This window comes from Lampetra planeri, unplaced genomic scaffold (assembly GCF_965212315.1).
Source record: "Lampetra planeri unplaced genomic scaffold, kcLamPlan1.2.h2 scaffold_1060, whole genome shotgun sequence".
NCBI lineage: Eukaryota > Metazoa > Chordata > Hyperoartia > Petromyzontiformes > Petromyzontidae > Lampetra > Lampetra planeri.
The window spans coordinates 1-22500 of record NW_027613770.1 but is presented as its reverse complement, the minus strand read 5'-3'; the positions used below and the strand labels follow the sequence as shown (position 1 = coordinate 22500).

The 22500-nt window shown below is 49.5% G+C and overlaps 1 long non-coding RNA gene across 1 annotated transcript in view; it reads left to right on the top strand.

The window, feature by feature from the left end:
- The window catches only part of LOC144738572 (uncharacterized), a 21929-nt gene extending 2447 nt beyond the window's left edge, over positions 1 to 19482 (top strand). Inside the window, exons 2-3 of the long non-coding RNA XR_013589285.1 lie at positions 6983 to 7041; positions 19419 to 19482. This is a non-coding gene — a long non-coding RNA (uncharacterized LOC144738572). The remainder of the gene's footprint in view (positions 1 to 6982; positions 7042 to 19418) is intronic.
- The last annotated feature ends 3018 nt before the right edge of the window (positions 19483 to 22500 follow it).

The window sequence follows — 22500 nt, the reverse complement described above, 5'->3', positions numbered from 1 at the left end:
ATACTATTATAGAGTCAGTAGATACTATTATAGAGTCAGTAGATACTATTATAGAGTCAGATACTACTAAATAGTCAGTAGATACTACTAAACAGTCAGTCGATACTACTATACAGTCAGTAGATACTATTATAGAGTCAGCAGATACTATTATAGAGTCAGATACTACTAAAGAGTCAGTCGATACTACTAAACAGTCAGTCGATACTATTATAGAGTCAGATACTACTAAACAGTCAGTCGATACTACTAAACAGTCAGTCGATACTATTATAGAGTCAGTAGATACTATTATAGAGGCAGATACTATTATAGAGTCAGTAGATACTATTATAGAGTCAGCAGATACTATTATAGAGTCAGTAGATACTATTATAGAGTCAGTAGATACTATTATAGAGTCAGATACTACTAAACAGTCAGTCGATACTACTAAACAGTCAGTCGATACTATTATAGAGTCAGTAGATACTATTATAGAGGCAGATACTATTATAGAGTCAGTAGATACTATTATAGAGTCAGCAGATACTATTATAGAGTCAGTAGATACTATTATAGAGTCAGATACTACTAAACAGTCGGTAGATACTATTATAGAGTCAGTAGATACTATTATAGAGTCAGCAGATACTGTTATAGAGTCAGTAGATACTATTATAGAGTCAGTAGATACTATTATAGAGTCAGTAGATACTATTATAGAGTCAGTAGATACTATTATAGAGTCAGTAGATACTATTATAGAGTCAGCAGATACTATTATAGAGTCAGTCGATACTGTTATAGAGTCAGTAGATACTATTATAGAGTCAGTAGATACTATTATAGAGTCAGCAGATACTATTATAGAGTCAGTAGATACTGTTATAGAGTCAGTAGATACTATTATAGAGTCAGATACTACTAAAGAGTCGGTAGATACTATTATAGAGTCAGTAGATACTATTATAGAGTCAGATACTACTAAAGAGTCGGTAGATACTATTATAGAGTCAGTAGATGCTATTATAGAGTCAGTAGATGCTATTATAGAGTCAGTAGATACTATTATAGAGTCAGATACTACTAAAGAGTCGGTAGATACTATTATAGAGTCAGCAGATACTATTATAGAGTCAGATACTACTAAATAGTCAGTAGATACTATTATAGAGTCAGCAGATACTATTATAGAGTCAGATACTACTAAAGAGTCAGTAGATACTATTATAGAGTCAGTAGATACTATTATAGAGTCAGATACTACTAAATAGTCAGTCGATACTATTATAGAGTCTGTAGATACTATTATAGAGTCAGATACTACTAAATAGTCAGTCGATACTATTATAGAGTCAGTCGATACTATTATAGAGTCAGCAGATACTATTATAGAGTCGGTAGATACTATTATAGAGTCAGTAGATACTATTATAGAGTCAGTAGATACTATTATAGAGTCAGTAGATACTATTATAGAGTCAGTAGATACTATTATAGAGTCAGCAGATACTATTATAGAGTCAGTAGATACTATTATAGAGTCAGATACTACTAAAGAGTCGGTAGATACTATTATAGAGTCAGTAGATGCTATTATAGAGTCAGTCGATACTATTATAGAGTCAGTAGATACTATTATAGAGTCAGATACTACTAAAGAGTCGGTAGATACTATTATAGAGTCAGTAGATACTATTATAGAGTCAGATACTTCTAAAGAGTCAGTAGATACTATTATAGAGTCAGTAGATACTATTATAGAGTCAGATACTACTAAATAGTCAGTCGATACTATTATAGAGTCTGTAGATACTATTATAGAGTCAGATACTACTAAATAGTCAGTCGATACTATTATAGAGTCAGTCGATACTATTATAGAGTCAGTAGATACTATTATAGAGTCAGCAGATACTATTATAGAGTCGGTAGATACTATTATAGAGTCAGTAGATACTATTATAGAGTCAGTAGATACTATTATAGAGTCAGTCGATACTATTATAGAGTCAGATACTACTAAAGAGTCGGTAGATACTACTGTAGAGTCGGTAGATACTATTATAAAGTCAGCAGATACTATTATAGAGTCAGTAGATACTATTATAGAGTCAGATACTACTAAATAGTCAGTAGATACTATTATAGAGTCAGTAGATACTATTATAGAGTCAGTAGATACTATTATAGAGTCAGTAGATACTATTATAGAGTCAGATACTACTAAACAGTCAGTCGATACTATTATAGAGTCAGTAGATACTATTATAGAGTCAGATACTACTAAAGAGTCAGTAGATACTATTATAGAGTCAGTAGATACTATTATAGAGTCAGTAGATACTACTATAGAGTCAGATACTACTAAATAGTCGGTAGATACTATTATAGAGTCAGATACTACTAAATAGTCGGTAGATACTATTATAGAGTCAGCCGATGCTACTGTAATAATCCTTCCAGAGACGGCTTCCGAATCGTTCCTTTTATTTTCCACTCCGCAATACCCTTCGCTCACTCGCTCTCCGTTGCTGAGTGACAACGGAGAGAGGACAGGCCCCGCGCCAAGTCCCCAGCGCGCGCGTCGCAACCCCAGAGCCCCCGTCCGCGCTGCTACCGATCGTTCCCCCTCCACTCGCTCTTAATCCCTCCGTCGCGCGGTCCCCCCCCCCCAGCCAATCGTACGTGGTCCCTGTCTCAACCCTCATGGGCGACGAGCGGGACCGGCAAGCAAATCCCCCACTCGCTCTTAATCCCTCCGTCGCGCGGTGCCCCCCCCCAGCCAATCGTACGTGGGCAGCTCGGAGCATTCTCGATGGTTCCCTGTCGATCCCGGGAGCGCGCCCCTCATCGGGCTCCCCCATTGGCTGGGGGCCCCCGAATGGCCGGGCCGATCACTCCTGATGACCTGCCGTGATGGCGCGTGGGCCATGGTTGGTCCCTGTCTCAACCCTTATGGGCGACGAGCGGGACCGGCAAGCCAATCCTCCACTCGCTCTTAATCGCTCCGTCGCGCGGTCCCCCCACCAGCCAATCGTACGTGGTCCCTGTCTCAACCCTTATGGCTGTTATGACATCTATATAGTATATCTATAGTATGCATACTATAGATATAGTATGTATACTATATCTATAGTATGTATACTATAGATATAGTATGTATACTATAACTATAGTATGTATACTATAGATATAGTATGTATACTATATCTATAGTATGTATACTATAACTATAGTATGTATACTATAACTATAGTATCTATACTATATCTATAGTATGTATAGTATATCTATAGTATCTATACTTTATAAATGTGTGTGTGTAGGTGTATGTATATATAGTATCTATAGTATGTATACTATAACTATAGTATCTATACTATATCAATAGTATCTATACTATATAAATGTGTGTGTGTAGTATGTATCTATAGTATCTATACTATATCTATAGTATCTATACTATATGTATAAATGTGTGTGTGTGTATCTATAGTATGTATACTATAACTATAGTATCTATACTATATGAATGTGTGTGTGTAGTATGTATCTATAGTATCTATACTATAACTATAGTATCTATACTATAACTATAGTATCTATACTATATGTATAAATGTGTGTGTGTGTATCTATAGTATGTATACTATAACTATAGTATCTATACTATATGAATGTGTGTGTGTGTATCTATAGTATCTATACTATAACTATAGTATCTATACTATATGAATGTGTGTGTGTGTATCTATAGTATCTATACTATAACTATAGTATCTATACTATATGAATGTGTGTGTGTGTATCTATAGTATCTATACTATAACTATAGTATCTATACTATATGAATGTGTGTGTGTGTATCTATAGTATCTATACTATAACTATAGTATCTATACTATATGAATGTGTGTGTGTGTATCTATAGTATCTATACTATAACTATAGTATCTATACTATATGAATGTGTGTGTGTGTATCTATAGTATCTATACTATAACTATAGTATCTATACTATATGAATGTGTGTGTGTGTATCTATAGTATCTATACTATAACTATAGTATCTATACTATATGAATGTGTGTGTGTGTATCTATAGTATCTATACTATAACTATAGTATCTATACTATATGAATGTGTGTGTGTGTATCTATAGTATGTATACTATAACTATAGTATCTATACTATATGAATGTGTGTGTGTGTATCTATAGTATCTATACTATAACTATAGTATCTATACTATATGAATGTGTGTGTGTGTATCTATAGTATCTATACTATAACTATAGTATCTATACTATATGAATGTGTGTGTGTGTATCTATAGTATCTATACTATAACTATAGTATCTATACTATATGAATGTGTGTGTGTGTATCTATAGTATGTATACTATAACTATAGTATCTATACTATATGAATGTGTGTGTGTAGGTGTATGTATCTATAGTATCTATAGTATGTATACTATAACTATAGTATCTATACTATATGAATGTGTGTGTGTAGGTGTATGTATATATAGTATCTATAGTATGTATACTATAACTATAGTATCTATACTATATGAATGTGTGTGTGTAGTATGTATCTATAGTATCTATAGTATGTATACTATAACTATAGTATCTATACTATATGAATGTGTGTGTGTATCTATAGTATGTATACTATAACTATAGTATCTATACTATATGTATAAATGTGTGTGTGTGTATCTATAGTATGTATACTATAACTATAGTATCTATACTATATGAATGTGTGTGTGTAGGTGTATGTATCTATAGTATCTATAGTATGTATACTATAACTATAGTATCTATACTATATGAATGTGTGTGTGTAGGTGTATGTATCTATAGTATCTATAGTATGTATACTATAACTATAGTATCTATACTATATGAATGTGTGTGTGTAGGTGTATGTATATATAGTATCTATAGTATGTATACTATAACTATAGTATCTATACTATATGAATGTGTGTGTGTAGTATGTATCTATAGTATCTATAGTATGTATACTATAACTATAGTATCTATACTATATGAATGTGTGTGTGTATCTATAGTATGTATACTATAACTATAGTATCTATACTATATGTATAAATGTGTGTGTGTGTATCTATAGTATGTATACTATAACTATAGTATCTATACTATATGAATGTGTGTGTGTAGGTGTATCTATAGTATCTATAGTATGTATACTATAACTATAGTATCTATACTATATGAATGTGTGTGTGTAGTATGTATCTATAGTATCTATAGTATGTATACTATATCTATAGTATCTATACTATATGAATGTGTGTGTGTAGGTGTATGTATATATAGTATCTATAGTATGTATACTATAACTATAGTATCTATACTATATGAATGTGTGTGTGTAGTATGTATCTATAGTATCTATAGTATGTATACTATAACTATAGTATCTATACTATATAAATGTGTGTGTGTGTATCTATAGTATCTATACTATAACTATAGTATCTATACTATATGAATGTGTGTGTGTAGGTGTATGTATCTATAGTATCTATAGTATGTATACTATAACTATAGTATCTATACTATATGAATGTGTGTGTGTATCTATAGTATCTATACTATAACTATAGTATCTATACTATATGAATGTGTGTGTGTAGGTGTATGTATCTATAGTATCTATAGTATGTATACTATAACTATAGTATCTATACTATATGAATGTGTGTGTGTAGGTGTATGTATCTATAGTATCTATAGTATGTATACTATAACTATAGTATCTATACTATATGAATGTGTGTGTGTGTATCTATAGTATGTATACTATAACTATAGTATCTATACTATATGAATGTGTGTGTGTAGGTGTATGTATCTATAGTATCTATAGTATGTATACTATAACTATAGTATCTATACTATATGAATGTGTGTGTGTGTATCTATAGTATGTATACTATAACTATAGTATCTATACTATATGAATGTGTGTGTGTAGGTGTATGTATCTATAGTATCTATAGTATGTATACTATATCTATAGTATCTATACTATATGAATGTGTGTGTGTAGGTGTATGTATCTATAGTATCTATAGTATGTATACTATAACTATAGTATCTATACTATATGAATGTGTGTGTGTGTATCTATAGTATGTATACTATAACTATAGTATCTATACTATATGAATGTGTGTGTGTAGGTGTATGTATCTATAGTATCTATAGTATGTATACTATAACTATAGTATCTATACTATATGAATGTGTGTGTGTATCTATAGTATGTATACTATAACTATAGTATCTATACTATATGAATGTGTGTGTGTGTATCTATAGTATGTATACTATAACTATAGTATCTATACTATATGAATGTGTGTGTGTGTATCTATAGTATGTATACTATAACTATAGTATCTATACTATATGAATGTGTGTGTGTGTATCTATAGTATGTATACTATAACTATAGTATCTATTCTATATGAATGTGTGTGTGTAGTATGTATCTATAGTATCTATAGTATGTATACTATAACTATAGTATCTATACTATATGAATGTGTGTGTGTGTATCTATAGTATGTATACTATAACTATAGTATCTATACTATATGAATGTGTGTGTGTAGTATGTATCTATAGTATCTATAGTATGTATACTATAACTATAGTATCTATACTATATGAATGTGTGTGTGTGTATCTATAGTATGTATACTATAACTATAGTATCTATACTATATGAATGTGTGTGTGTAGGTGTATGTATCTATAGTATCTATAGTATCTATACTATAACTATAGTATCTATACTATATGAATGTGTGTGTGTGTATCTATAGTATGTATACTATAACTATAGTATCTATACTATATGAATGTGTGTGTGTAGGTGTATCTATAGTATCTATAGTATGTATACTATAACTATAGTATCTATACTATATGAATGTGTGTGTGTAGGTGGTCCATCTGGTGTTCCAGTTCTTGAAGATGCTACAGCAGCAGGGGCCTCAGGAGAGGTGATAACAGTTACCACCGTTACCACGGTAACACCGTCACCATGGTAACACCACCATCACGGTAACACCGTCACCACGGTAACCACCATCGCCATGTTACCATGGCAACCCCCATCACCACGTTACCACAGTAACACCATCACTAAGTCTTTAACTTTCCGTGTCTCTCTCCCCCCGTGTCTCTCTCCCCGTGTCTCTCTCCCCGTGTCTCTCTCCCCCCGTGTCTCTCTCCCCGTGTCTCTCTCCCTGTGTCTCTCTCTCCCCGTGTCTCTCTCCCCGTGTCTCTCTCCCCGTGTCTCTCTCCCCGTGTCTCTCTCCCCCCGTGTCTCTTTCCCCGTGTCTCTCTCCCCGTGTCTCTCTCCCCGTGTCTCTCTCCCCCCGTGTCTCTCTCCCCGTGTCTCTCTCCCCGTGTCTCTCTCCCCGTGTCTCTCTCCCCGTGTCTCTCTCCCCGTGTCTCTCTCCCCCCGTGTCTCTCTCCCCGTGTCTCTCTCCCCGCGTCTCTCTCCCCGTGTCTCTCTCCCCGTGTCTCTCTCTCTCCCCGTGTCTCTCTCTCCCCGTGTCTCTCTCCCCGTGTCTCTCTCCCCGTGTCTCTCTCCCCGTGTCTCTCTCCCCGTGTCTCTCTCCCCGTGTCTCTCTCCCCCCGTGTCTCTCTCCCCGTGTCTCTCTCCCCGTGTCTCTCTCCCCCCGTGTCTCTCTCCCCGTGTCTCTCTCCCCGTGTCTCTCTCCCCGTGTCTCTCTCCCCGTGTCTCTCTCCCCGTGTCTCTCTCTCCCCGTGTCTCTCTCCCCGTGTCTCTCTCCCCGTGTCTCTCTCCCCGTGTCTCTCTCCCCGTGTGTCTCTCCCCGTGTCTCTCTCCCCGTGTCTCTCTCCCCGTGTCTCTCTCCCCGTGTCTCTCTCTGTGTGTGTCTCTCTCTCTCACCGTGTCTCTCTCCCCGTGTCTCTCTCTGTGTGTGTCTCTCTCTCTCACCGTGTCTCTCTCCCCGTGTCTCTCCCCGTGTCTCTCTCTCCGTGTCTCTCTCCCCGTGTCTCTCCCCGTGTCTCTCTCCCCGTGTCTCTCTCCCCGTGTCTTTCTCCCCGTGTCTCTCTCTGTGTGTGTCTCTCTCTCTCACCGTGTCTCTCTCCCCGTGTCTCTTTCCCCGTGTCTCTCTCCCCGTGTCTCTCTCCCCGTGTCTCTCTCCCCGTGTCTCTCTCCCCGTGTCTCTCTCCCCGTGTCTCTCTCCCCGTGTCTCTCTCCCCGTGTCTCTCTCTGTGTGTGTCTGTTTCTCTCCCCGTGTCTCTCTCCCCGTGTCTCTCTCCCCGTGTCATTCTCACCGTGTCTCTCTCCCCGTGTCTCTCTCACCGTGTCTCTCTCACTGTGTCTCTCTCCCCGTGTCTCTCTCCCCGTGTCTCTCTCTCTCCCCGTGTCTCTCTCCCCATGTCTCTCTCCCCGTGTCTCTCTCCCTGTGTCTCTCTCCCCGTGTCTCTCTCAACGTGTCTCTCTCCCCGTGTCTCTCTCACCGTGTCTCTCTCCCCGTGTCATTCTCACCGTGTCTCTCTCCCCGTGTCTCTCTCACCGTGTCTCTCTCACTGTGTCTCTCTCCCCGTGTCTCTCTCCCCGTGTCTCTCTCTCTCCCCGTGTCTCTCTCCCCGTCTCTCTCTCTCTCACCGTGTCTCTCTCACCGTGTCTCTCTCCCCGTGTCTCTCTCCCCGTGTCTCTCTCCCCGTGTCTCTCTCCCTGTGTCTCTCTCCCCGTGTCTCTCTCAACGTGTCTCTCTCCCCGTGTCTCTCTCCCCGTGTCTCTCTCTCCCCGTGTCTCTCTCCCCGTGTCTCTCTCTCCCCGTGTCTCTCTCTCCCCGTGTCTCTCTCCCCGTGTCTCTCTCTCCCCGTGTCTCTCTCTCTCTCTCACCGTGTCTCTCTCCCCGTGTCTCTCTCCCCGTGTCTCTCTCCCCGTGTCTCTCTCTCTCTCCCCGTGTCTCTCTCCCCGTGTCTCTCTCACCGTGTCTCTCCCCATGTCTCTCTCCCCGTGTCTCTCTCCCCGTGTCTCTCTCCCCGTGTCTCTCTGTGTGTGTGTCTCTCTCTCTCCCCGTGTCTCTCTCCCCGTGTCTCTCTCACCGTGTCTCTCTCCCCGTGTCATTCTCACCGTGTCTCTCTCCCCGTGTCTCTCTCACCGTGTCTCTCTCACTGTGTCTCTCTCCCCGTGTCTCTCTCCCCGTGTCTCTCTCTCTCCCCGTGTCTCTCTCCCCGTCTCTCTCTCTCTCACCGTGTCTCTCTCACCGTGTCTCTCTCCCCGTGTCTCTCTCCCCGTGTCTCTCTCCCCGTGTCTCTCTCCCTGTGTCTCTCTCCCCGTGTCTCTCTCAACGTGTCTCTCTCCCCGTGTCTCTCTCCCCGTGTCTCTCTCTCCCCGTGTCTCTCTCCCCGTGTCTCTCTCCCCGTGTCTCTCTCTCCCCGTGTCTCTCTCCCCGTGTCTCTCTCTCCCCGTGTCTCTCTCTCCCCGTGTCTCTCTCCCCGTGTCTCTCTCTCCCCGTGTCTCTCTCTCTCTCTCACCGTGTCTCTCTCCCCGTGTCTCTCTCCCCGTGTCTCTCTCCCCGTGTCTCTCTCTCTCTCCCCGTGTCTCTCTCCCCGTGTCTCTCTCACCGTGTCTCTCCCCATGTCTCTCTCCCCGTGTCTCTCTCCCCGTGTCTCTCTGTGTGTGTGTCTCTCTCTCTCCCCGTGTCTCTCTCCCCGTGTCTCTCTCCCCGTGTCTCTCTCCCCGTGTCTCTCTCCCCGTGTCTCTCTCCCCGTGTCTCTCTCTCCCCGTGTCTCTCTCCCCGTGTCTCTCTCTCCCCGTGTCTCTCTCTCCCCGTGTCTTTCTCCCCGTGTCTCTCTCTCCCCGTGTCTCTCTCTCTCTCTCACCGTGTCTCTCTCCCCGTGTCTCTCTCCCCGTGTCTCTCTCCCCGTGTCTCTCTCTCTCTCCCCGTGTCTCTCTCCCCGTGTCTCTCTCACCGTGTCTCTCCCCATGTCTCTCTCCCCGTGTCTCTCTCCCCGTGTCTCTCTGTGTGTGTGTCTCTCTCTCTCCCCGTGTCTCTCTCCCCGTGTCTCTCTCCCCGTGTCTCTCTCCCCGTGTCTCTCTCCCCGTGTCTCTCTCCCCGTGTCTCTCTCCCCGTGTCTCTCTCTCCCCGTGTCTCTCTCCCCGTGTCTCTCTCTCCCCGTGTCTCTCTCTCCCCGTGTCTCTCTCCCCGTGTCTCTCTCTCCCCGTGTCTCTCTCTCTCTCTCACCGTGTCTCTCTCCCCGTGTCTCTCTCCCCGTGTCTCTCTCCCCGTGTCTCTCTCTCTCTCCCCGTGTCTCTCTCCCCGTGTCTCTCTCACCGTGTCTCTCCCCATGTCTCTCTCCCCGTGTCTCTCTCCCCGTGTCTCTCTGTGTGTGTGTCTCTCTCCCCGTGTCTCTCTCCCCGTGTCTCTCTCCCCGTGTCTCTCTCCCCGTGTCTCTCTCCCCGTGTCTCTCTCCCCGTGTCTCTCTCCCCGTGTCTCTCTCCCCGTGCCTCTCTCCCCGTGTCTCTCTCCCCGTGCCTCTCTCCCCGTGTCTCTCTCCCCGTGTCTCTCTCCCTGTGTCTCTCTCCCCGTGTCTCTCTCACCGTGTCTCTCTCCCCGTGTCTCTCTCCCCGTGTCTCTCTCCCCGTGTCTCTCTCCCCGTGTCTCTCTCCCCGTGTCTCTCTCCCCGTGTCTCTCTCCCCGTGTCTCTCTCCCCGTGTCTCTCTCCCCGTGTCTCTCTCCCCGTGTCTCTCTCCCCGTGTCTCTCTCCCCGTGTCTCTCTCCCCGTGTCTCTCTCCCCGTGTCTCTCTCTCCGTGTCTCTCTCCCCGTGTCTCTCCCCCCGTGTCTCTCCCCCCGTGTCTCTCTCCCCGTGTCTCTCTCACCGTGTCTCTCTCCCCGTGTCTCTCTCCCCGTGTCTCTCTCCCCGTGTCTCTCTCCCCGTGTCTCTCTCCCCGTGTCTCTCTCCCCGTGTCTCTCTCCCCGTGTCTCTCTCCCCGTGTCTCTCTCCCCGTGTCTCTCTCCCCGTGTCTCTCTCCCCGTGTCTCTCTCCCCGTGTCTCTCTCCCCCGTGTCTCTCTCCCCGTGTCTCTCTCTCCCCGTGTCTCTCTCCCCGTGTCTCTCTCTCCCCGTGTCTCTCTCTCCCCGTGTCTCTCTCCCCGTGTCTCTCTCTCCCCGTGTCTCTCTCTCTCTCTCACCGTGTCTCTCTCCCCGTGTCTCTCTCCCCGTGTCTCTCTCCCCGTGTCTCTCTCTCTCTCCCCGTGTCTCTCTCCCCGTGTCTCTCTCACCGTGTCTCTCCCCATGTCTCTCTCCCCGTGTCTCTCTCCCCGTGTCTCTCTGTGTGTGTGTCTCTCTCTCTCCCCGTGTCTCTCTCCCCGTGTCTCCTCTCTCCCCGTGTCTCTCTCCCCGTGTCTCTCTCCCCGTGTCTCTCTCCCCGTGTCTCTCTCCCCGTGCCTCTCTCCCCGTGTCTCTCTCCCCGTGCCTCTCTCCCCGTGTCTCTCTCCCCGTGTCTCTCTCCCTGTGTCCTCTCTCCCCGTGTCTCTCTCACCGTGTCTCTCTCCCCGTGTCTCTCTCCCCCGTGTCTCTCTCCCCGTGTCTCTCTCCCCGTGTCTCTCTCCCCGTGTCTCTCTCCCCGTGTCTCTCTCCCCCGTGTCTCTCTCCCCGTGTCTCTCTCCCCGTGTCTCTCTCCCCGTGTCTCTCTCCCCGTGTCCTCTCTCCCCGTGTCTCTCTCTCCGTGTCTCTCTCCCCGTGTCTCTCCCCCCGTGTCTCTCCCCCCGTGTCTCTCTCCCCGTGTCTCCTCCCCGTGTCTCTCTCCCGTGTCTCTCTCCCCGTGTCTCTCTCCCCGTGTCTCTCTCCCCGTGTCTCTCTCCCGTGTCTCTCTCCCCGTGTCTCTCTCCCCCGTGTCTCTCTCCCCGTGTCTCTCTCCCCGTGTCTCTCTCCCCGTGTCTCTCTCCCCGTGTCTCTCTCCCCGTGTCTCTCTCCCCGTGTCTCTCTCCCCGTGTCTCTCTCCCCCGTGTCTCTCTCCCCGTGCTCTCTCCCCGTGTCTCCTCCCCTTGTCTCTCTCCCCGTGCCTCTCTCCCCGTGTCTCTCTCCCCGTGTCTCTCTCTCGTCCGTGTCTCTCTCCCCGTGTCTCTCTTACCGTGTCTCTCTCCCCGTGTCTCTCTCCCCGTGTCTCTCTCCCCGTGTCTCTCTCCCCGTGTCTCTCTCCCCGTGTCTCTCTCCCCGTGTCTCTCTCCCCGTGTCTCTCTCCCCGTGTCTCTCTCCCCGTGTCTCTCTCCCCGTGTCTCTCTCCCCGTGTCTCTCTCCCCGTGTCTCTCTCCCCCGTGTCTCTCTCCCCGTGTCTCTCTCTCTCTCCCCGTGTCTCTCTCACCCGTGTCTCTCTCACCGTGTCTCTCCCCATGTCTCTCTCCCCGTGTCTCTCTCCCCGTGTCTCTCTGTGTGTGTGTCCTCTCCTCTCTCCCCCGTGTCTCTCTCCCCGTGTCTCTCTCCCCGTGTCTCTCTCCCCGTGTCTCTCTCCCCCGTGTCTCTCTCCCCGTGTCTCTCTCCCCGTGTCTCTCTCCCCGTGCCTCTCTCCCCGTGTCTCTCTCCCCGTGCCTCTCTCCCCGTGTCTCTCTCCCCGTGTCTCTCTCCCTGTGTCTCTCTCCCCGTGTCTCTCTCACCGTGTCTCTCTCCCCGTGTCTCTCTCCCCGTGTCTCTCTCCCCGTGTCTCTCTCCCCGTGTCTCTCTCCCCGTGTCTCTCTCCCCGTGTCTCTCTCCCCGTGTCTCTCTCACCCGTGTCTCTCTCCCCGTGTCTCTCTCCCCGTGTCTCTCTCCCCGTGTCTCTCTCCCGTGTCTCTCTCTCCGTGTCTCTCTCCCCGTGTCTCTCCCCCCGTGTCTCTCCCCCCGTGTCTCTCTCCCCGTGTCTCCCCGTGTCTCTCTCCCCGTGTCTCTCTCCCCGTGTCTCTCTCCCCCGTGTCTCTCTCCCCGTGTCTCTCTCCCCCGTGTCTCTCTCCCCGTGTCTCTCTCCCCGTGTCTCTCTCCCCGTGTCTCTCTCCCCGTGTCTCTCTCCCCGTGTCTCTCTCCCCGTGTCTCTCTCCCCGTGTCTCTCTCCCCGTGTCTCTCTCCCCGTGTCTCTCTCCCCGTGTCTCTCTCCCCGTGTCTCTCTCCCCGTGTCTCTCTCCCCTTGTCTCTCTCCCCGTGCCTCTCTCCCCGTGTCTCTCTCCCCGTGTCTCTCTCTCTCCGTGTCTCTCTCCCCGTGTCTCTCCTCCCCGTGTCCTCTCTCCCCGTGTCTCTCTCCCCGTGTCTCTCTCCCCGTGTCTCTCTCCCCGTGTCTCTCTCCCCGTGTCTCTCTCCCCGTGTCTCTCTCACCCGTGTCTCTCTCCCCGTGTCTCTCTCCCCGTGTCTCTCTCCCCGTGTCTCTCTCCCCGTGTCTCTCTCCCCGTGTCTCTCTCCCCGTGTCTCTCTCCCCGTGGTCTCTCTCCCCGTGTCTCTCTCCCCGTGGTCTCTCTCCCCGTGTCTCTCTCCCCGTGTCTCTCTCCCCGTGTCTCTCTCCCCGTGTCTCTCTCCCCGTGTCTCTCTCCCCCGTGTCTCTCTCCCCGTGTCTCTCTCCCGTGTCTCTCTCCCCGTGTCTCTCTCCCCGTGTCTCTCTCCCCGTGTCTCTCTCCCCGTGTCTCTCTCCCCGTGCCTCTCTCACCGTGTCTCTCTCCCCGTTGTCTCTCTCCCCGTGTCTCTCTCCCCGTGTCTCTCTCCCCGTGTCTCTCTCCCCGTGTCTCTCTCTCTCCCCGTGTCTCTCTCCCCGTGTCTTTCTCCCCGTGTCTCTCTCCCCGTGTCTCTCTCCCCGTGTCTCTCTCCCCGTGTCTCCCTCCCCGTGTCTCTCTCCCCGTGTCTCTCTCCCCCGTGTCTCTCTCCCCGTGTCTCTCCCCCGTGTCTCTCTCCCCGTGTCTCTCTCCCCGTGTCTCTCTCCCCGTGTCTCTCTCCCCGTGTCTCTCTCCCCGTGCCTCTCTCACCGTGTCTCTCTCCCCGTGTCTCTCTCTCCCCGTGTCTCTCTCCCCGTGTCTCTCTCCCCGTGTCTCTCTCCCCGTGTCTCTCTCTCTCCCCCGTGTCTCTCTCCCCGTGTCTTTCTCCCCGTGTCTCTCTCCCCGTGTCTCTCTCACCGTGTCTCTCTCCCCGTGTCTCTCTCCCCGTGTCCTCTCCCCCCGTGTCTCTCCCCCCGTGTCTCTCTCCCCGTGTCTCTCTCCCCGTGTCTCTCTCCCCCGTGTCTCTCTCCCCGTGTCTCTCTCCCCGTTGTCTCTCTCCCCGTGTCTCTCTCCCCGTGTCTCTCTCCCCGTGTCTCTCTCCCCGTGTCTCTCTCCCCAGTGTCTCTCTCCCCCGTGTCTCTCTCTCTCCCCGTGTCTCTCTCCCCGTGTCTCTCTCCCCGTGTCTCTCTCCCCCGTGCCTCTCTCACCGTGTCTCTCTCCCCGTGTCTCTCTCTCCTCCCCGTGTCTCTCTCCCAGTGTCTCTCTCCCCGTGTCCTCTCCCCGTGTCTCTCTCCCCCCGTGTCTCTCTCCCCGTGTCTCTCTCCCCGTGTCCTCTCTCACCGTGTCTCTCTCCCCGTGTCTCTCTCCCCGTGTCTCTCTCTCTCCCCGTGTCTCTCTCCCCCGTGTCTCTCTCCCCGTGTCTCTCTCCCCGTGCCTCTCTCACCGTGTCTCTCTCCCCGTGTCTCTCTCCCCTCTCCCCGTGTCTCTCTCCCCGTGTCTCTCTCCCCCGTGTCTTCTTCTCCCCGTGTCTCTCTCCCCGTGTCTCTCTCCCCGTGCCTCTCTCCCCGTGCCTCTCTCCCCGTGTCTCTCTCCCCGTGTCTCTCTCTCCCCGTGTCCTCTCTCCCCGTGTCTCTCCCCCCCGTGTCTCTCTCCCCGTGTCTCTCTCCCCGTGTCTCTCTCCCCGTGTCTCCCTCTCTCCCCGTGTCTCTCTCCCCGTGTCTCTCTCCCCGTGTCTCTCTCCCCGTGTCCTCCTCTCCCCGTGCCTCTCCTCCCCGTGCCTCTCTCCCCCGTGCCTCTCTCCCCGTGTCCTCCCTCTCCCCCCCCCGTGCCTCTCTCCCCGTGTCTCTCTCCCCGTGTCTCTCTCCCCGTGTCTCTCTCCCCGTGTCTCTCTCCCCGTGTCCTCTCTCCCCGTGTCTCTCTCCCCCGTGTCTCTCTCCCCGTGTCCTCTCTCTCCCGTGTCTCTCTCTCCCCGTGTCTCCCTCCCCGTGTCTCTCTCCCCCCGTGTCTCTCTCCCCGTGTCCTCTCTCCCCGTGTCTCTCTCCCCGTGTCTCTCTCCCCCGTGTCTCCTCTCCCCGTGTCTCTCTCCCCGTGTCTCTCTCCCCGTGTCTCTCTCCCCGTGTCTCTCTCCCCGTGTCTCTCTCCCCGTGTCTCTCTCCCGTGCCTCTCCCCGTGTCTCTCTCCCCTTGTCTCTCTCCCCGTGTCTCTCTCCCCGTGTCTCTCTCCCCCGTGTCTCTCTCCCCGTGCCCTCTCTCCCCGTGTCTCTCTCTCCCCCGTGTCTCTCTCCCCGTGTCTCTCTCCCCGTGTCTCTCTCCCCGTGTCTCTCTCCCCGTGTCTCTCTCCCCGTGTCTCTCTCCCCGTGTCTCTCTCCCCGTGTCTCTCTCCCCGTGTCTCTCTCCCGTGTCTCTCTCCCCGTGTCCTCTCTCCCCGTGTCTCTCTCCCCGTGTCTCTCTCCCCGTGTCTCTCTCCCCGTGTCTCTCTCCCCGTGTCTCTCTCCCCGTGTCTCTCTCCCCGTGTCTCTCTCCCCGTGCCTCTCTCCCCGTGCCTCTCTCCGTGTCTCTCTCCCCGTGTCTCTCTCCCCGTGTCTCTCTCTCCCCGTGTCTCTCTCCCCGTGTCTCTCTCCCCGTGTCTCTCTCCCCCGTGTCTCTCTCCCCGTGTCTCTCTCCCCGTGTCTCTCTCCCCGTGCTCTCTCCCCGTGCCTCTCTCCCCGTGCCTCTCTCCCCGTGTCTCTCTCCCCGTGTCTCTCTCCCCGTGTCTCTCTCCCCGTGTCTCTCTCACCGTGTCTCTCTCCCCGTGTCTCTCTCCCCGTGTCTCTCTCCCCGTGTCCTCTCTCCCCGTGCCTCTCTCACCGTGTCTCTCTCCCCGTGTCTCTCTCACCCGTGTCTCTCTCCCCGTGTCTCTCTCCCCCGTGTCTCTCTCTCTCCCCGTGTCTCTCTCCCCGTGTCTCTCTCCCCGTGTCTCTCTCCCCGTGTCTCTCTTCCCGTGTCTCTCTCCCCGTGTCTCCCTCCCCGTGTCTCTCTCCCCGTGTCTCTCTCCCCGTGTCTCTCTCCCCGTGTCTCTCCCCCCGTGTCTCTCTCCCCGTGTCTCTCTCCCCGTGTCTCTCTCCCCGTGTCTCTCTCCCCGTGTCTCTCTCCCCGTGTCTCTCTCCCCATGCCTCTCTCACCGTGTCTCTCTCCCCGTGTCTCTCTCCCCGTGTCTCTCTCCCCGTGTCTCTCTCCCCGTGTCTCTCTCCCCGTGTCTCTCTCCCCGTGTCTCTCTCCCAGTGTTCTCTCTCCCGTGTCTCTCTCCCCGTGTCTCTCTCACCGTGTCTCTCTCCCCGTGTCTCTCTCCCCGTGTCTCTCTCCCCGTGTCTCTCTCCCCGTGTCTCTCCCCCCGTGTCTCTCTCCCCGTGTCTCTCTCCCCCGTGTCTCTCTCCCCGTGTCTCTCTCCCCGTGTCTCTCTCCCCGTGTCTCTCTCCCCGTGTCTCTCTCCCCGTGTCTCTCTCCCCGTGTCTCTCTCCCCGTGTCTCTCTCCCCGTGTCTCTCTCCCCGTGTCTCTCTCTCTCCCCGTGTCTCTCTCCCCGTGTCTCTCTCCCCGTGTCTCTCTCCCCGTGCCTCTCTCACCGTGTCTCTCTCCCCGTGTCTCTCTCTCTCCCCGTGTCTCTCTCCCCGTGTCTCTCTCCCCGTGTCTCTCTCCCCGTGTCTCTCTCCCCGTGTCTCTCTCCCCGTGTCTCTCTCCCCGTGTCTCTCTCCCCGTGTCTCTCTCTCTCCCCGTGTCTCTCTCCCCGTGTCTCTCTCCCCGTGTCTCTCTCCCCGTGTCTCTCTCCCGTGCCTCTCTCACCGTGTCTCTCTCCCCGTGTCTCTCTCTCTCCCCGTGTCTCTCTCCCCGTGTCTCTCCCGGTCTCTCTCCCCGTGTCCTCTCTCCCCGTGGTCTCTCTCCCCGTGTCTCTCTCCCCGTGCCTCTCTCCCCGTGTCTCTCTCCCCGTGTCTCTCTCTCCCCGTGTCTCTCTCCCCGTGTCTCTCTCCCCGTGTCTCTCTCCCCGTGTCTCTCTCCCCGTGTCTCTCTCCCCGTGTCTCTCTCCCCGTGTCTCTCTCCCCGTGTCTCTCTCCCCGTGCCTCTCTCCCCGTGCTCTCTCCCCGTGCCTCTCTCCCCGTGCCTCTCTCCCCGTGTCTCTCTCCCCGTGTCTCTCTCCCCGTGTCTCTCTCCCCGTGTCTCTCTCCCCGTGTCTCTCTCCCCGTGCCTCTCTCTCCCCGTGCCTCTCTCGTCCCCCGTGTCTCTCTCTCCCCGTGTCTCTCTCCCCGTGTCTCTCTCCCCGTGTCTCTCTCCCCGTGTCTCTCTCCCCGTGTCTCTCTCCCGTGTCTCTCTCCCCGTGTCTCTCTCCCCGTGTCTCTCTCCCCGTGTCTCTCTCCCCGTGTCTCTCTCCCCGTGTCTCTCTCCCCGTGCCTCTCTCCCCGTGCCTTCTCTTCCCCGTGCCTCTCTCCCCGTGTCTCTCTCCCCGTGTCTCTCTCCCCGTGTCTCTCTCCCCGTGCTCTCTCTCCCCGTGTCTCTCTCTCCCCGTGTCTCTCTCCCCGTGTCTCTCTCCCCGTGTCTCTCTCCCCGTGTCTCTCTCCCCGTGTCTCTCTCCCCGTGTCTCTCTCCCCGTGTCTCTCTCCCCGTGTCTCTCTCCCCGTGTCCTCTCTCCCCGTGTCTCTCTTCCCCGTGTCTCTCTCCCCGTGTCTCTCTCCCCGTGTCCTCTCTCCCCGTGTCTCTCTCCCCGTGTCTCTCTCCCCGTGCCTCTCTCCCCGTGTCTCTCTCCCCGTGTCTCTCTCTCCCCGTGTCTCTCTCTCCCCGTGTCTCTCTCTCCCCGTGTCTCTCTCCCGTGTCTCTCTCCCCGTGTCCTCTCTCCCCGTGTCTCTCTCCCCGTGTCTCTCTCCCCGTGTCTCTCTCCCCGTGCCTCTCTCCCCGTGCCTCTCTCCCCGTGCCTCTCTCCCCGTGCCTCTCTCCCCGTGTCTCTCTCTCCCCGTGTCTCTCTCCCCGTGTCTCTCTCCCCGTGTCTCTCTCCCCGTGTCTCTCTCCCCGTGTCTCTCTCCCCGTGTCTCTCTCCCCGTGTCTCTCTCCCCGTGTCTCTCTCCCCGTGTCTCTCTCCCCGTGTCTCTCTCCCGTGTCTCTCTCCCCGTGTCTCTCTCCCCGTGCCTCTCTCCCCGTGTCTCTCTCCCCGTGTCTCTCTCCCCGTGTCTCTCTCCCCGTGTCTCTCTCCCCGTGTCTCTCTCCCCGTGTCTCTCTCCCCGTGCCTCTCTCCCCGTGCCTCTCTCCCCGTGTCTCTCTCCCCGTGTCTCTCTCCCCGTGTCTCTCTCCCCGTGTCTCTCTCCCCGTGTCTCTCTCCCCGTGTCTCTCTCCCCGTGTCTCTCTCCCCCGGTGTCTCTCTCCCCGTGTCTCTCTCCCCCGTGTCTCTCTCCCCGTGTCTCTCTCCCCGTGTCTCTCTCCCCGTGTCTCTCTCCCCGTGTCTCTCTCCCCCGTGCCTCTCTCCCCGTGCCTCTCTCCCCGTGCCTCTCTCCCCGTGCCTCTCTCCCCGTGCCTCTCTCCCCGTGTCTCTCTCCCCGTGTCTCTCTCCCCGTGTCTCTCTCCCCCGTGTCCTCTCTCCCCGTGTCCTCTCTCCCCGTGTCTCTCTCCCCGTGTCTCTCTCCCCGTGTCTCTCTCCCCGTGTCTCTCTCCCCGTGTCTCTCTCCCCCGTGTCTCTCTCCCCGTGTCTCTCTCCCCGTGTCTCTCTCCCCGTGTCTCTCCTCCCCGTGTCTCTCTCCCCGTGTCTCTCTCCCCCGTGTCTCTCTCCCCGTGTCTCTCCCGTGTCTCTCTCCCCGTGTCTCTCTCCCCGTGTCTCTCCCCGTGTCTCTCCCCCGTGTCTCTCGTCCCCCGTGTCTCTCTCCCCGTGTCTCTCTCCCCGTGTCTCTCTCCCCGGTCTCTCTCCCCGTGTCTCTCTCCCCGTGTCTCTCTCCCCGTGTCTCTCTCCCCGTGTCTCTCTCCCGGTCCTCTCTCCCGTGTCTCTCTCCCCGTGTCTCTCTCCCCGGTCTCTCTCCCCGTGTCTCTCTCCCCGTGGTCTCTCTCCCCGTGTCTCTCTCCCGTGTCTCTCTCCCCGTGTCTCTCTCCCCGTGTCTCTCTCCCCGTGTCTCTCTCCTCCCCTTCCCGTGTCTCTCTCCCCGTGTCTCTCCCTTCTCTCCCCGTGTCTCTCTCCAGGATCTATCGTGAGATCCAGCAAATTGAAGAAAACGACTTCAGATTTCAGGACCAGGTGATGCTGCATGATGATGATGATGATACTACTGATGATGATGATGATGCTACTACTGATGATGATGATGATACTACTGATGATGATGATGATGATACTACTGATGATGATGATGATGCTGATGATGATGATGATGATGCTACTGATGATGATGATGATGCTACTACTGATGATGATGATGATACTACTACTGATGATGATGATGATACTACTGATGATGATGATGATGCTGATGATGATGATGATGATTACTACTGATGATGATGATGATGCTACTACTGATGATGATGATGATACTACTACTGATGATGATGATGATACTACTGATGATGATGATGATGATTGAAGCTACTGATTGATGATGATGATGATACTACTGATGATGATGATGATACTACTGATGATGATGATGCTACTGATGATGATGATGATACTGATGATGATGATGATGATGATACTACTGATGATGATGATGATGCTACTGATGATGATGATGATGCTACTGATGATGATGATGATGCTACTGATGATGATGATGATGCTACTGATGATGATGATGATACTACTGATGATGATGATGATGATACTACTGATGATGATGATGATACTACTGATGATGATGATACTACTACTGATGATGATGTTGATACTACTACTGATGATGATGATGTTGCTGATGATGATGATGATACTACTGATGATGATGATGATGATACTACTGATGATGATGATGATACTACTGATGATGATGATGATACTACTGATGATGATGATGATACTACTACTGATGATGATGATGATACTACTACTGATGATGATGATGATACTACTGATGATGATGATGATGATACTACTACTGATGATGATGATGTATGTTGATACTACTACTGATGATGATGATGTTGCTGATGATGATGATGATACTACTGATGATGATGATGATGATACTCCTACTGATGATGATGATGATGATGTTGATACTACTGATGATGATGATGATGATACTACTACTGATGATGATGATGATGATGTTGATACTACTGATGATGATGATGATACTACTGATGATGATGATGATGATACTACTACTGATGATGATGATTGATGATGTTGATACTACTGATGATGATGATGATACTACTGATGATGATGATGATGATGATACTACTACTGATGATGATGATGTTGCTGATGATGATGATGATACTACTGATGATGATGATGATGATACTACTGATGATGATGATGATACTACTACTGATGATGATGATGATACTACTACTGATGATGATGATGATACTACTACTGATGATGATGATGTTGCTGATGATGATACTACTGATGATGATGATGATGATGATGATGATGATACTACTGATGATGATGATGATGATACTACTGATGATGATGATGATGATACTACTGATGATGATGATGATGTTGATACTACTGATGATGATGATGATGTTGATACTACTACTGATGATGATGATGTTGCTGATGATGATGATGATACTACTGATGATGATGATGATGAATACTACTGATGATGATGATGATACTACTACTGATGATGATGATGATAACTACTGATGATGATGATGATACTACTACTGATGATGATGATGATACTACTACTGATGATGATGATGTTGCTGATGATGATACTACTGATGATGATGATGATGTTGATACTACTACTGATGATGATGATGTTGCTGATGATGATGATGATGATGATACTACTGATGATGATGATGATGATACTACTGATGATGATGATGATACTACTGATGATGATGATGATGATACTACTACTGATGATGATGATGATACTACTGATGATGATGATGATGATGATACTACTGATGATGATGATGATGATGATACTACTACTGATGATGATGATGATGTTGCTGATGATGATGATGATGATGATGATGATACTACTGATGATGATGATGATGATGATACTACTGATGATGATGATGATGATGATACTACTGATGATGATGATGATGATGATACTACTGATGATGATGATGATACTACTGATGATGATGATGATGATACTACTGATGCTGATGATGATGATACTACTGATGATGATGATGATGATGATACTACTGATGATGATGATGATACTACTGCTGCTGATGATGATGATACTACTGATGATGATGATGATGATACTACTGATGATGATGATGATACTACTGCTGCTGATGATGATACTACTGATGCTGATGATGATGATACTACTACTGATGATGATGATGATAGATACTGATGATGATGATGATACTACTGATGATGATGATGATACTACTGATGATGATGATACTACTGATGATGATGATGATGATACTACTGAATGATGATGATGATGAAACTACTGTGATGATGATACTACTACTACTGATGATGATGATGATACTACTACTACTGATGATGATGATGACTACTGATGATGATGATACTACTGATGATGATGATGATACTACTGATGATGATGATGATGATACTACTGTGATGATGATGATGATACTACTGATGATGATGATGATGATACTACTGATGATGATGATGATGATACTGATGATGATGATGATGATACTACTGATGATGATGAATGATGATACTACTGACTGATGATGATGATACTACTGATGATGATGATGATGATACTACTGATGATGATGATACTACTGATGATGATGATGATTACTACTGATATGATGATGATGATACTACTGATGATGATGATGATGATACTACTGATGATGATGATGATGATATACTACTGATGATGATGATGATACTACTGATGATGATGATGATGATACTACTACTGATGATGATGATGATACTACTACTGATGATGATGATGATACTACTACTGATGATGATGATACTACTACTGATGATGATGATGATGATGATACTACTGATTGATGTGATGATACTTACTGATGAACTGATGATACTACTACTATGATGATGATGATGATTGTGGTGATCTCTCTC